General features: G+C 51.4%; 1 protein-coding gene across 5 annotated transcripts in view; it reads left to right on the forward strand.

Annotated features, from left to right (window-relative positions):
• USP42 (ubiquitin specific peptidase 42) overlaps window positions 1-13133 on the forward strand; it is an 80525-nt gene that overhangs the window by 10601 nt on the left and 56791 nt on the right. For 2 of the 5 annotated variants that reach the window (XM_003895699.5, XM_021935638.2), the window contains exon 1: window positions 11775-11944. The exons of 1 other annotated variant lie outside the window; for it this stretch is intronic. The gene's annotated coding sequence lies outside the window, so the exon portion shown is untranslated. Of the gene's footprint in view, window positions 1-11774; window positions 11945-12283; window positions 12877-13133 lie in introns of those variants that run through there. 2 more of the 5 variants (XM_021935642.2, XM_021935640.2) reach the window with 2 other exon arrangements.

The raw sequence follows: 13133 nt of genomic DNA on the forward strand, positions 1-13133 counted from the left end.
TGTTGGCCAGGCTGGTCTCGAACTCCTGATCTCAAGTGATCCTCCTGCCTCAGCCTCTCAAAGTGCTGGGATTATAGGCATGTGCCTCTCTCTCTCTTTCTTTTTTCTTTCTCCTTCCTTCCCTCCTTCCCCCACACCTCCCCTCTCCTTTCCTTACCTCTTTCTTCCTTCCTCTCCCTCTTTCTCTCCCCCTCCCTTCTTTGCCTTTTTTTTGTGGTGAAATATGGTAGGTGCTTCTTTTGAATGTATTTTGTGACCAATCTATTTTTCACTGTTTATATTATTTTCTTCGTTTTTTTCATAGTGGTTGTAAAATCTGTGAGCGTTAAAAGGCCTTGTTCATGTTTGCTCTGAGGGGCTCAGAAAAAGGAGGATCAACTACAAGGTTATTTTGTTTGTTTTGAGATGGAATCTCGCTCTGTCACTCAGGCTGGAGTGTAATGGCATGATGTCAGCTCACTGCAACCTCCGCCTCCCGGGTTCAAGTGATTCTCCTGCCTCAGCCTCCTGAGTAGCTGGTGTGCGTCATCACACCCGGCTAATTGTTTTTGGGTTTTTTTTTGTATTTTTAGTAGAGACAGGGTTTTACCATGTTAGTCAGGCTGGTATTGAACTCTTGACCTCGTGATCCACCCGCCTCAACCCCCTGAAGTGCTGGGATTACAGGCGTGAGCCACTGCACCCGGCCTGTTGTTTTTAAGACAGGGTCTTGCTTTGTCACCCAGGCTGGAGTGCCACGGTGCCGTCATAGCTCACTGCAGCCTTGACCTCCTAGGCTCAAGCGATCCTCCCACCTCAGCCTCCTGAGTAGCTGGGACTACAGGCAGGCACCAGCTCACCTGGCTAATTTTTTATTTTTTGTAGAGTCAGGGTCTCCCTATATTGCCCAGGCTGGTCTTGAACTCTTAGCCTTAAGCGATCCTCCCTCCTCAGCCTCCTAAAGTGCTGGGATTACAGGCATGAGCCACTAAGCCCAGCCTGAGAGATTCTAAACACAACTCCACTCCATTGTGGATGTAGAAGAACTCCAAAGGATGGAGTGGGTAGTGGTGGAATTAAGCTGGTGCTAGATGAGTCCTTGAGGATTACGTTTGCAGTAGTTCATTGTCATCTATGGTTCATCCGGTTTCTGCAGGGGTCAGACTGGTAAATGAGCATATGATGGAGACACCAGCCCTGCATCCTTTACCCACTCTGAGCATGGCACTATTCTCTGCCATTTTCTCCCATTAACCCCCACCCTCAGCCCCACCAAGTTACTCTTTTGGCCAGCGATGGCAGTTTCAGGGCTTCCACTTGTTCCACTTGGCTTTTTAAAATTATTTTTATTTTTTTTTAATTTTTGTTGCCCAGGCTGGAGTGCAGTGGCACGATCTCAGCTCACTGCAACCTCTGCCTCCCAGGTTCAAGCGATTCTTCTGCCTCAGCCTCCTGAGTAGCTGGGATTACAGGTGCGCACCACCACACCTGGCTAATTTTTGTATTTTTAGTAGAGATGGGGTTTTGCCATGTTGGCCAGGCTGGTCTTGAACTCCTGATTTCAAGGAATCTGCCCGTCTGGGCCTCCCAAAGTGCTGGCATTACAGATGTGAGCCACCGTGGCCGGCCAGCCCCACTTGCCTTTCTCTACTCAATAACTCTTCCACTACAAGTCAAGGAACCAATTGCTAAGTATGACTATTTGAGTATCACATTTGGGAACCAGGGAAATGACCACTGTGGGCTCAGTGAAGCCAGTGAGGGATGTGGGTCAGGACCAAAGGTATTCACTTGATCCCTTAGCAATAAGGGAACCCTGAGGGTGCTTTAGATCTGCATAACTTGGACTCTGTAAGCAAAAGCTTGGAAATATCTGAGCAGGTCCCTTTCCCCAGAATATAATTACTTAGTAAATTAAATGATTAGAGGGGCCGGGTGCGGTGGCTCGAACCTGTAATCCCAGCACTTTGGGAGGTCGAGGCAGGCAGATCACGAAGTCAGGAGTTTGAGACCAGCCTGGCCAACATGGTGAAACGCCATCTCTGCTAAAAATACAAAAAATTAGCTGGGCGTGGTGGCAGGCACCTGTAATCCCAGCTACTTGGGAAGCTGAGGCAGGAGAATCACTTGAACCTGCGAGGCAGAGGTTGCAATAAGCCAAGATTGTGCCACTGTACTCCAGCCCAGGCAACAATGCAAGACTCCGTCTTAAAAACAAAACAAAACAGGCCGGGCGCGGTGGCTCAAGCCTGTAATCCCAGCACTTTGGGAGGCTGAGATGGGTGGATCACAAGGTCAGGAGATCGAGACCATCCTGGCTAACGCAGTGAAACCCCGTCTCTACTAAAAATAACAAAAAACTAGCCGGGCGAGGTGGCAGGCGCCTGTAGTCCCAGCTACTTGGGAGGCTGAGGCAGGAGAATGGCATGAACCCGGGAGGCAGAGCCTGCAGTGAGCCGAGATATCGTGCCACTGCACTCCAGCCTGGGTGACAGAGCGAGACTCCGTCTCAAATAAACAAAACAAAACAAAACAAACATGGCCAGAGGTCTCTTTGGGGCAGGATTTGGAAAATCACTACTATGTACACTTGCATGGATCTGGCTTCTCCTTTACTGGATGGGTATTTCGATTTTTGTTTTTGAGACAGGGTCTCACTGTTACCCAGGCTGCAGTGCAGTGATGCAGTCACAGCTCACTGCAGCCTAGACCTCCCAGGCTCAAGCAATCCTCCTGCCTCAGCCTCCTGAGTAACTGGGACCATAGGTGCCAACACACTTGGCTATTTTTTAAAATTTATTTTTTGTAGAGACAGAGTCTTACTGTGCTCAGGTTGGTCTCGAATTCCTAGACTCAAATGATCCTCCTGCCCCAGCTTCCCGAGCATTGGAATTCTGGGTCTGAGCCACCTGGCCCAGCCTGGATGCGTGTTTTGGAATTGAGAACTGGCTCAGGTTGGGGAATCTGGGCAGGTGTTTGTGTTTTTCCACTAAGACAGTTAACCTCAGTCTTCTACACAACCAGGTTTTTATAGATATATAGGTATATCTGACCAGGCCTGATGGCTCATGCCTATAATCGCAGCACTTTGGGAGGCTGCGGTGGGCGGATCACTTGAGGCCAGAAGTTCGAGACCAACTTATTACTTGGTGCCAGTAAGGACACTGGGAGTATTCTCCAAAGCAGTGTCTCCCCAAGAGGAAGTGACAAGAGGGTTTTATGGGGTGATGGAGAGGGGAGATGGGTGCATCATTGCATGGAGAGGAGGGATCCCAATGGTGCAGATGCAGTGAGTCATCCTGCCAGCCCATAGGCTGCATGTGATGGGAATGAAGCTATAACTTCTCCCGGGATGGATACCTTAGCATGGTCATGCAGAGAATTCACTCAGGTTCATCTGTACGTTGTCGGGGTCTGTCAGGAGCTGGTTTAAACTAACAAGGTGACTGCATTCCTTCCAAGGTTTGGGGAAGAACAGGTGCAGAGCAGGAGGCTGTAAAACACGCTGATTGCACAAGTTGATTAAATTCCAATAATCCCTGGAGATCCTCCTTGTCTGCTTACAATGATATATATTGTGCTTTTGTTGACAGCCTGTCTTGCCCTGTGTTCCATTAGCCATTGCCTTGGATCCCTGCAAGTCAGTGCCTCCCATCTGCTACTCTGGCTTGCTGCTCACTATAGCAATCATGCCTACCTTCTGCTGCGTAAGCACTGCTACCCAGCCTCTAACACTCCAGGATGCCATCATTCATTCTTTTTCTTTCTTTCTTTTTTCTCTTCTCTTCTCATTTCTTTCTTTCCATCCCTCCCTCCCGTCTTTCTTTCTCTCTCTCTTTCTTTCCCTCCCTCCCTCCTGTCTCTCTCTCTTTCTTTTTGAAGACAGAATCTTCCTCCATCATCCATGCTGGAGTGCCGTGGCATGATCTCGGCTCACTGCAACCTCTGCCTCCTGGGTTCAAGTGATTCTCTTGCCTCAGTTTCCCAAGTAGCTGGGACTACAAGCACATGCCACCATGCCTGGCTGATTTTTTATGTTTAGTAAAGATGGGCTTCTATCATCCTTTTTGCTACCAGACAGCCCAGTTCTGTAACAGCATCTGCTGTTGTTAGCCCTGGCTTATAGATGACAGCCACCTTGGGGTACCATTTTTCCAACACAGCTGATGCTGCCTCTGCCCTCCGTGTTCCTGGTAAAACACTGTTTTCCAGGCCTTGTGATGGAATGTCACCAGCTGGTAGCACGCATTTTAGCATGTCCTCTTCCCAGAGAGTAGCACTCCCTTCCTACAGTATCTATCGTGGAATTCATGGCATCTAAAATTTGGTCCATGTGGGTCTTTTTTTTTTTTTATTTGGAGATGGGCTCATGCACTGTTGCCCTGAAGACAGAGTACAGGCTGAAGTGTGCAGTTGCATGATCATAGCTCACTGCAGCCTCCAGTTCCTGGCCTCAAGCGATCCTCCCACTTCAGTCTCCCAAAGCGTTGTGATTATAAGCATGAGCCACTGCACCCAGCTATGTGGGTTATTATTTTTTTTCTTTCTTTCTTTTTTTTTTTAGACGGAGTCTCACTCTATTGCAAGGCTCTGTGGCACAATCTTGCCTCACTGCAACCTTCAACTCCCTGGTTTAAGCGGTTCTCCTGCCTCAGCCTCCTGAGTAGCTGGGATTACAGGCACGCACCACCACCCCCAGCTAATTTTTGTATTTTTAGTAGAGATGGGTTTCACCATGTTGGCCGGGATGGTCTTGATCTTCTGACCTCGTGATCTGCCTGCCTCGGCCTCCCCAAGTGCTGGGATTCCAGGCGTGAGTCACTGCGCCCGGCCCATGTAGCTTATTTCAGTTGTCAAATACCTGGTGTCCTAGGCTGTATCAGAACCTGCCCACCCAGCACCCTTGACAAAGTATGAGATCTGTATTAAAGGATCAAGTACCCACATATCTGTAAACTCTCTCTTATCTGCTCCCCACCCCTCAGCCCTTGATCTAGGCCCCTTAGTGTCCATTCCCAGGCTTATTTTCAGTTTCTGCTGGTGTATATTAGCCTGGTCTTATAGTTCCTTCAATTTATGATTCCACTCCTCCCTTAGCAGGCCTGATGGGACCTGATCTTGGTGATTTATCTGGTGGCCAGGGGGATACAGGAACAGAAAGAATGCATTGGTTTCTTGTTTTTGTTTTTCTTGAGACGGAGTCTTACTCTATCTGTCGCCCAGGCTGGAGTGCTGTGCTGTGATCTCAACTCACTGCAACCTCCGCCTCCCCGGTTCAAACGATTCTCCTGCCTGAAGACAGAGCACAGGCTGAAGTGTGCAGTTGCATGATCATAGCTCACTGCAGTCTCCAATTCCTGGCCTAATTTTTGTATTTTTTAGTAGAGATGGGGTTTCACCATGTTGGCCAGGCTAGTCTTGAACCTGACTTCAAGTGATCTGTCTGCCTCGGCCTCTAAGAGTGCTGGGATTACAGGCATGAGCCACCACGCCCTGCCAAGAATGCATTGTCTTGTAGGGTACCTGCCTCATTTGAGGTGACTGCATAGTCTTCGGGTTGGTGGTACCATTCTTGAACAAAGGAGCTTGAAGTTCTACTGACATTAGAGTCCTGTCCTTAGTCTCAGTGTCTCACTCCTTCCTTATCAGAGTCCTGACTTTGGTGTTAGAGACTGATTGTAGCTGACAATTCAACCTTTTCTAATGTTCTGCTCCTTTTAGGTTAAGTCTCATGCCTGGTTTTCAGGACTGTCTGCCCTCTGATTATAGACGCCAGATTGCTGAGGAGGCTCTGCTCTCTGGCTTTCTCACTTTATATTAGTAATTAATTGCCTGGAGCCCCATTGTTCCTTCTTTTTTTATTTTATTTTATTTTTATTTATTTATTTATTTATTTATTTTTTGAGACAGAGTCTCACTCTGTTGCCCAGGCTGGAGTGCAGTGGCGTGATCTCAGCTCACTGCAACCTCTGCCTCCCAGGTTCAAGAGATTCTCCTGCCTCAGCCTCCCAAGTAGCTGGGACTACAGGCGTGTGCCATGACACCCAGCTAATTTTTTGTTTGTTTGTTTTTTATTTTTTTAAGACAGAGTCTCGCTCTGTCACCAGGCTGGAGTGCAGTGGCGCGATCTCGGCTCACTGCAAACTCCGCTTGCCAGGTTCAAGCGACTGTCTTGCCTCAGCCTCCTGAGTAGCTGGGACTACAGGTGCGTGCCACCACGCCCGGCTAATTTTTTGTATTTTTAGTACAGATGGGGTTTTGCCATGTTAGCCAGGATGGTCTCAATCTCCTGACCTTGTGATCTGCCCACCTTCGCCTCCCAAAGTGCTGGGATTACAGGCGTGAGCCACCGTGCCTGGCCAATTTTTGTATTTTTAGTAGAGATAGGGTTCAGCATGTTGGGCAGGCTGGTCTCTAACTCCTGACCTCAGGTGATCCACCTGCCTTGGCCTCCCAGAGTGTTAGGTTACAGGCGTGAGCCACCGCACCTGGCCCATTTTTCCCTCTTTAAAGGATCTGTTATTACCATCCGGGCACAGTGGCTCATGCCTGTAATCCCAGCACTCTGGGAGGCCAAGGCAGGTGGATCATTTGAGGTCAGGAGTTCAAGACCAGCCTTGCCAACATGGTGGAACCCCGTCTCTACTAAAAATACAAAAATTATCTGGGCATTGTGGTGGGTGCCTATAATCCCAGCTACCTGGTAGGCTGAGGCAGGAGAATCACTTGAACTCAGGAGGTGGAGGTTATAGTTAGCCAAGATCACACCACTGCAGTCCAGCCTGGGTGACAGAATGAGACTCTCTCACCAAAAAAAAAAAAAAAAAAAAAACAAACCTCTGTTACTACCAAGTTTCACAAGTCTATTTATTATTATTATTATTATTGGTAGAGAGTGGGTCTCACTATGTTGCCCAGGCTGGTCTTGAACTCCTGGCCTCAAGTGATCCTCCAGCCTCAGCCTCCTAAAGTGCTGGGATTACAGGTGTGAGTCACCACACCTGGCCCAATTTCACAGTTCTAATGACTACTTCTCCTATATCCTCAAAAACCAGAGAGATTGAATAAGCCAACACATCCCCTTCTACTCATATCCAGCCCTAACTACTCCTCCGAGATGGAAGCCTGATACTGCTCCCCAGGTGTGAGTGTCCCATCCATTGCCTGGAGATTTTTTTTTTTTCAATACTGAGTTTCGCTCTTGTTGCCCAGGCTGGAGTGCAATGGCATGGTCTCAGCTCATTGCAACTTCCGCCTCCTGGGTTCAAGCGATTCCCTTGCCTCAGCCTCCCGAGTAGCTGGGATTACAGACACCGGCGACCATGCCCGGCTAATTTTTGTATTTTTAGTAGAGACTGGGTTTTACCGTATTGGCCAGGCTAGTCTCAAACTCCTGACCTCAGGTTATCTGCTCATCTCGGCCTCTCAAAGTGCTGGGATTACAGGCGGGAGTCACTGTGCCCAGCGCAGAGTACATTTTTATACTCTGTTTCTTAGGGACCATTCTTGGTATCTACTGTCTTTTTTTTTTTTTTTTTTTTTTGAGACGGGAGTCTCGCTGTGTTGCCCCAGGCTGTAGTGCAATGGTGCAAGCCCACCTCCCAGGTTTCAGCAATTCTCCTGCCTCAGCCTCCCGAGTAGCTGGGATAATGGGCGCGCGCTACCATGCTCGGCTAATTTTTTGTATTTTTAGAAGAGACGGGTTTCACCATGTTGGTCAGGCTGGTCTCGAACTCTTGGTCAGGCTGGTCTCGAACTCCTCCCAAAGGGCTGGGACTATAGGTGGTGCCACTGAGCCTGGCTGGTACCCACTGTCTTAAACCAGGATATCTAGAAGTGGGGCTTGAGACAGAATTTAGGTGCACATGATTTAGGTGCAATTTGGCCTTGAGGGGAGCGCTCTAGGGAGGAAGGTAATGAAAGGAAAGGGCAGTGAAAGGAGTGGAGCAACAATATTGTCTCAGTTGGAGATGAGTCTCCCCTTCAGCTAAGAACAGCCTCAGGAGAAGAGGCAGCTGTGAGTTATAAGTAGCAGCGAACACCACAGCAGCAGGGAAGGGATGGGGGCATCCACCAGTAAGGAGGACCTGGGTGGGGCATTAACAGTGCCCACTAGGGGCTCCCTAAATCTGGAGGTCCTCAGAAAAGAAAATTCACCCCTCTTTGACACCTATTGTTCCATGATCCTGTGATCCTCTGGACTTGGGGGTGGGGCACTTGGAATCAGTTTGCATCTTGCATAAAAACCACTTTGGTAAAGGAAACCGGCTAATTTCTGTGGGTCACACAGCTTATAACAACAGAGAAAAAGTGAATTCTCCAGGCAGCATTCACTCTAGATTATACTCTGATCTGGAGAACAAGGTTTTGGGGCCAGTTTATCGTCTCAGCCAAGGCGGTTTTGGGACCAGTTTATCATCTCAGCCAAAGCCCCAGCTGTTTGTAGGCAGGAATGTCTTCATATGCTTTATGAATTCTCCATTAACGTTGCCAGTTTGCTACAGTAAGTGGTGCTAGTTCCTTAGAGAAAAGGGTCTCTATGTTGGCTTTGATGGCATGGGGCAAGGTAGAGTGGGGAGGTGTAACCCCCCATCCCCCTCCAACTTCAGAGCCTGTTCTGGGTAGACAACGCCAAGAGATGATTTAAAAAGAATTCCTTTTCTGGCTGGGAGCAGTGGCTCACGCCTGCAATCCCAGCACTTTGGGAAGCTGAGGTGGGCAGATCACTTGAGGCCAGGAGTTCGAGACCAGTCTGGCCAACATGGTGAAACCCCATCTCTACTAAAACTAAAAAAAGAAAAAAAAAAAAAAATTAGCCGGGTATAGTGGTGTGTGCTTGTAGTCCCTGAGGCAGAAGAATTGTTTGATTGTTTGAATCCAGGAGGTGGAGGCAGCAGTGAGCCGAGATTGTTCCACTGCACTCCAGCCTGGGAGACAGGGTGACACTCCACCTTAATTTAAAAAAAAAAAAAAAAATTCCTTTTCTATTTAGGTTGCTCAGGTAGTCTCCTAAGTTTTTTGTTTGTTTGTTTTTTGTTTTTTTTTTTTTTGGAGACAGACGGAGTCTCGCTCCGTTGCCCAGGCTGGAGGGCAGCGTCACAATCTCACAATGCTGCAACCTCTGCCTCCCAGGTTCAACCAATTCTCTTGCCTCAGCCTCCCTGTAGCTGGGATTACAGGTGCCTGCCACCACATCCAACTGATTTTTGTATTTTTAGTAGAGACAGAGTTTCAGCATGTTGGCCAGGCTGGTCTCGAACTCCTGATCTTGTGATCTGCCCGCCTCGGCCTCCCAAAGTGCTGGGAGGCACCACGCCCAGCCTCTACTAAGATTTAAGGGGCAGCCTGGAGGGGGCCAGTTTGTCAACAGTGTGACATGGAAAATGAAGCCAGGCTGGTGTGGTGGCTCACGCCTGTAATCCCAGCACTTTGGGAGGTCCAAGCAGAAGGATCCCTTGAGGCCAGGGGTTCAAAACCAACCTGGGCAACATTGTGAGAGCCTGTCTGTAAAAAAATAAAGATTAGCTAGGCGTGGAGGACTGTGCCTATGGGGACACACTGTGGGCTGCACGGAAAAGGCAGCATGGGTGGGCTTTCTATAAGCCGATGTAGTAGTGGGGTGGGGCAGGGTACTGGAATTGAGGAGAGTGTTATGGTTGAAACACATAAAAAAGGAAAGGGAACTTGGAGTTTCTGATGCCAAGCTAAGGAATTTAGACTTTGCTGTGAGCCATAGAATGCTCAGGGGAGTCAAGTGATCTGGCGTTGTTTGGAAGACCACCCAAGCCACAGTAGGATGGGAAGGGAGTGCAGCAACAGAGAAGAGGCTGTTGAGATGGAATTGTTGAGCGAAGAAAGGCTGACTCAGGGAGGGTCAGGACAGCAGCCCCTGGGGAGGCCAGGTAAACATGAGTTGGTTTAAAGGGTTAGATCACGAGGGGAGGGAAAGAGACAGAGAGAAAAGGTCTGGTGAGCATAGGAGAGTACCAGGTACTTAATCAATGCAGGGAGGAGCAGGGTCATGGTGGAGGAGAGATGCAGAGATGAACTAGCTCTGTTAGGCCTCAAGGTGGAGAGAGCCAATAAATGATTGGAAGTATGGATCTGGCACTAGGGAGCAAGAGCTGGTCCAGTTGTCTCCTAAGCCTGTACAATGCTAGGATTTGAGATAAAATCTGGATGGGGTGAACAAGGGTCTATTCCTTTCGGAGCCAGGTTTAAAAATTCCCCGCCTGAGGTGAGGAGTTCGAGACCAGCCTGATCAACATGGTAAAACTCTGTCTCTACTAAATACAAAAAATTTAGTGGCGGACATCTGTAATCCCAGGTACTTGGGAGGCTGAGGCAGGAGGCACGCTTGAAACTGGGAGGCAGAGGTTGCAGTGAGCTGAGATTGAGCCATTGCACTCCAGCCTGGGCCACAAGAGCAAACTCCGTCTCAAAAAAAAAAAAAAAAGAAAAGAAAAGAAAACGAAAATCCCTTTCTGTAACTCAGTGTGTGAGTCTGATGGACAGTGGAGCACAGGTGGAGTCAGGCGTACTTGAAGGCTGCCTCAGGTCTTGGGCAGTGGCTCCCGACTGTAATCCCAGCGCTTTGGAAGGCTGAGGTGGGAGAATCGCTTGATATCAGAAGTTGGAAACCAGCATGGGTAACATAGCAAAACCCGTTTCTACAAAAAAATTCTAAAAAATTAGTCGGCTGAAGTGGCTCACGCCTGTAATCCCAACACTTTGGGAGGCCACGGAGGGAGGGCTGCTTGAGTACAGGAATTTTAGACCTGCCCGGGCAACTGTTAAGACCTCCGTCCCTATGAAACAAAACCCCAAACCAAAAACAAACAAACAAAAACCCTAAAATTAAGTGGGCGTGGTGGCGCGCGTCTGTAGTCCCAGCTGCTAGGGAGGCTAAAACAGGAGCATCGCCTGAGCCCGGGAGGTGGCGGCTGCAATGAGCTAGGTCCTGAAATTGCACTCCAGCCTGGGCGACAGACGCTGTTTCTTTTCTTTTTTGAGACAGAGTCTCGCTCTAGTCGCCCAGGCTGGAGGGCTGTAGTGCAGAGGTGCGATCTCGGCTCACTGCAACCTCCACTTCCCGGGTTCAAGCAATTCTCCTGCCTCAGTTTCCCGAGTAGCTGGGACTACAGGCGCGCACGACCGCGCCCGGCTAATTTTTTGTATTTTTAGTAGAGACAGGGTTTCACCATGCTGGCCAGGCTGGTCTCGAACTCCTGACCTCGTGATCCGCCCGCCTTGGCCTCCCAGAGAGCTGAGATTACGGCGTGAGCCACCGCGCCCGGCCCAGACCCTGTTTCTAAGAAACAAAAAATAAAGGAAAGGCTGGGTCCGCTAGGCCAAGGGCGGCGCAAGGTAGTTGCAGACGGCGAAGCCCACGAAGCGCAGGATTTCTCGGAGCCGAGTCTGTCTTCGGGGGACGGGGATCCCAGGCTCCTGCGCCCCCAGGTGCCCCGCTTCTGGAAACGCGTCTGAGGTCAAGCGCAGGACTAGGCGCAGGCCGGGGGCCCTCAACCGGTCGCGCACCGCCTGGCTCTGCCCAGAGTAACAGAGGGCGGAAGAAGCCCTTTTTCCAGCGCGCAGACGCGCGGCCAGCCCAGCCAATCAGCGCGCTCCCTCCGCCGGCCCGACTGGCGCTCTGGTGACGCGCTACGCCGGGCTTCGCCCACGGCTCTTAGGCGACGGCCCCTCCCACACTCGCCGCGCCTGTTAGCTGCGCGCCGCGCTTCTTGTGCGACGGCCCCTGGGCGGCGGCGCGTTCCGGCGCGGCCCTGGCGCGCCCCCTGGCGGCCCGGAGGGGCGCGGCGGGCGCGGCGCTGACCCGGAGGCGGCGGCGGCGGTGCCCGGATGGAGGCACGTCATTGTCCCCCGCCGGGCGGCTGGGCTGTGTGCGGCGGCGGCGGCGGCGGCGGCGGCGGCCGAGGGGGATGGAGCGAGCGCCGAGCCGGGTCAGGTAAGCTCCGCCTCCTTCCCGCCCGCCGCAGGCCCGGCGTAGGGCCCGCGCAGCTCCCGCTCTTACGGGCAGCCGCTGAGCCCGGCCGCACCTCAGCCGGCGCGACCGCCGGGTGGCGCGGCCCTCGCCCGCCTCCACGGCGCGGGCCGCGGGACCCGCCGCTGGGGGCTGCGGCGCCACCGCCCGCCCGGGCCAGGCCGCTGGGGAGGGGGCGGCGGCGCGGCTGGCGAGGCGCCGGGGGTGCTCCAGGCTGCGCCCGGGAGGCCGAGCCCCCTGGTTGCCATGGACACTGCGCTCCCACCCCCACCCGGCCCCAGCCCGCCCCCTCGGCCCGGGGGCCGGGCAGGCCGGCGGGAGGTTCGGGGCGGCCGGGGTGGGCGTGTGCTGGCCGCTGACCGCGGAGCCCGGCGTCCCCGGCCCGCCCGCCGCCCCCCGCGTGGCTGCCACCTCCCGCTCCGGAGCCCCCTCAGAGCCCCGGGCCGGCCTCCCTGCCCCCACTGCATCCCTAATAGAGACAAACTTTTCCCACCTTGGGCGCCCCCTCCCCAGGTCTGGCCACCTGGTTGCTCCGCGGAGAGGCCGAGGTGCCCACGCCGGGCAGAGCGGTCACTCCGAAGGGAGAGGAGAAGCCGGGCGGCGCGTCCCCAAAAGCATGTGTGCCTGCCTAGCGTTTTTTATCTTCGAGGCAGGAAGAGCCAACTTACCTGGGACAGGGGATCCGTTGCAGATGTTGGAAATGAAAATTGGACGGGACAGGTTTTCCCATCTAGGACTTTAACCCCTCTAATATGCATGCAGTGGAGATGACTTTTGTTGAATGGCTCTTAGGAGGCCGTGGGGTCACTTGTTTATGGGAAAACATGTTGGTTATGTAAAATCAATACCCTTACAGCAAAACTGTTTGAGAAACTAGTTAACGCCTCCTTTTCAAGGTAACCACAGAATCCTAGGTTCTCATTTTGGTGGCCTCTGGAAACGTTTTGAAGAGTTGTAAATTTTAAACCTAATTCTTTTTACTATGTTACTCATTCAAATTGCCTAGGGGATATGAATGATCAGTTTCACTTATTTGCTTTAAATTAGGGTCAGTTTCACTTTCTTTTCTGTATCTTTGAATCAAGTCTACAGTAAGTATTTGGTTTGTAAAGTTTAAGGCCAGTCGTTTTGTTTACTTAAGTATAATTAAGAT

The sequence above is a fragment of the Papio anubis genome, chromosome 4, assembly GCF_008728515.1.
Source record: "Papio anubis isolate 15944 chromosome 4, Panubis1.0, whole genome shotgun sequence".
In the NCBI taxonomy this organism is placed as follows: domain Eukaryota; kingdom Metazoa; phylum Chordata; class Mammalia; order Primates; family Cercopithecidae; genus Papio; species Papio anubis.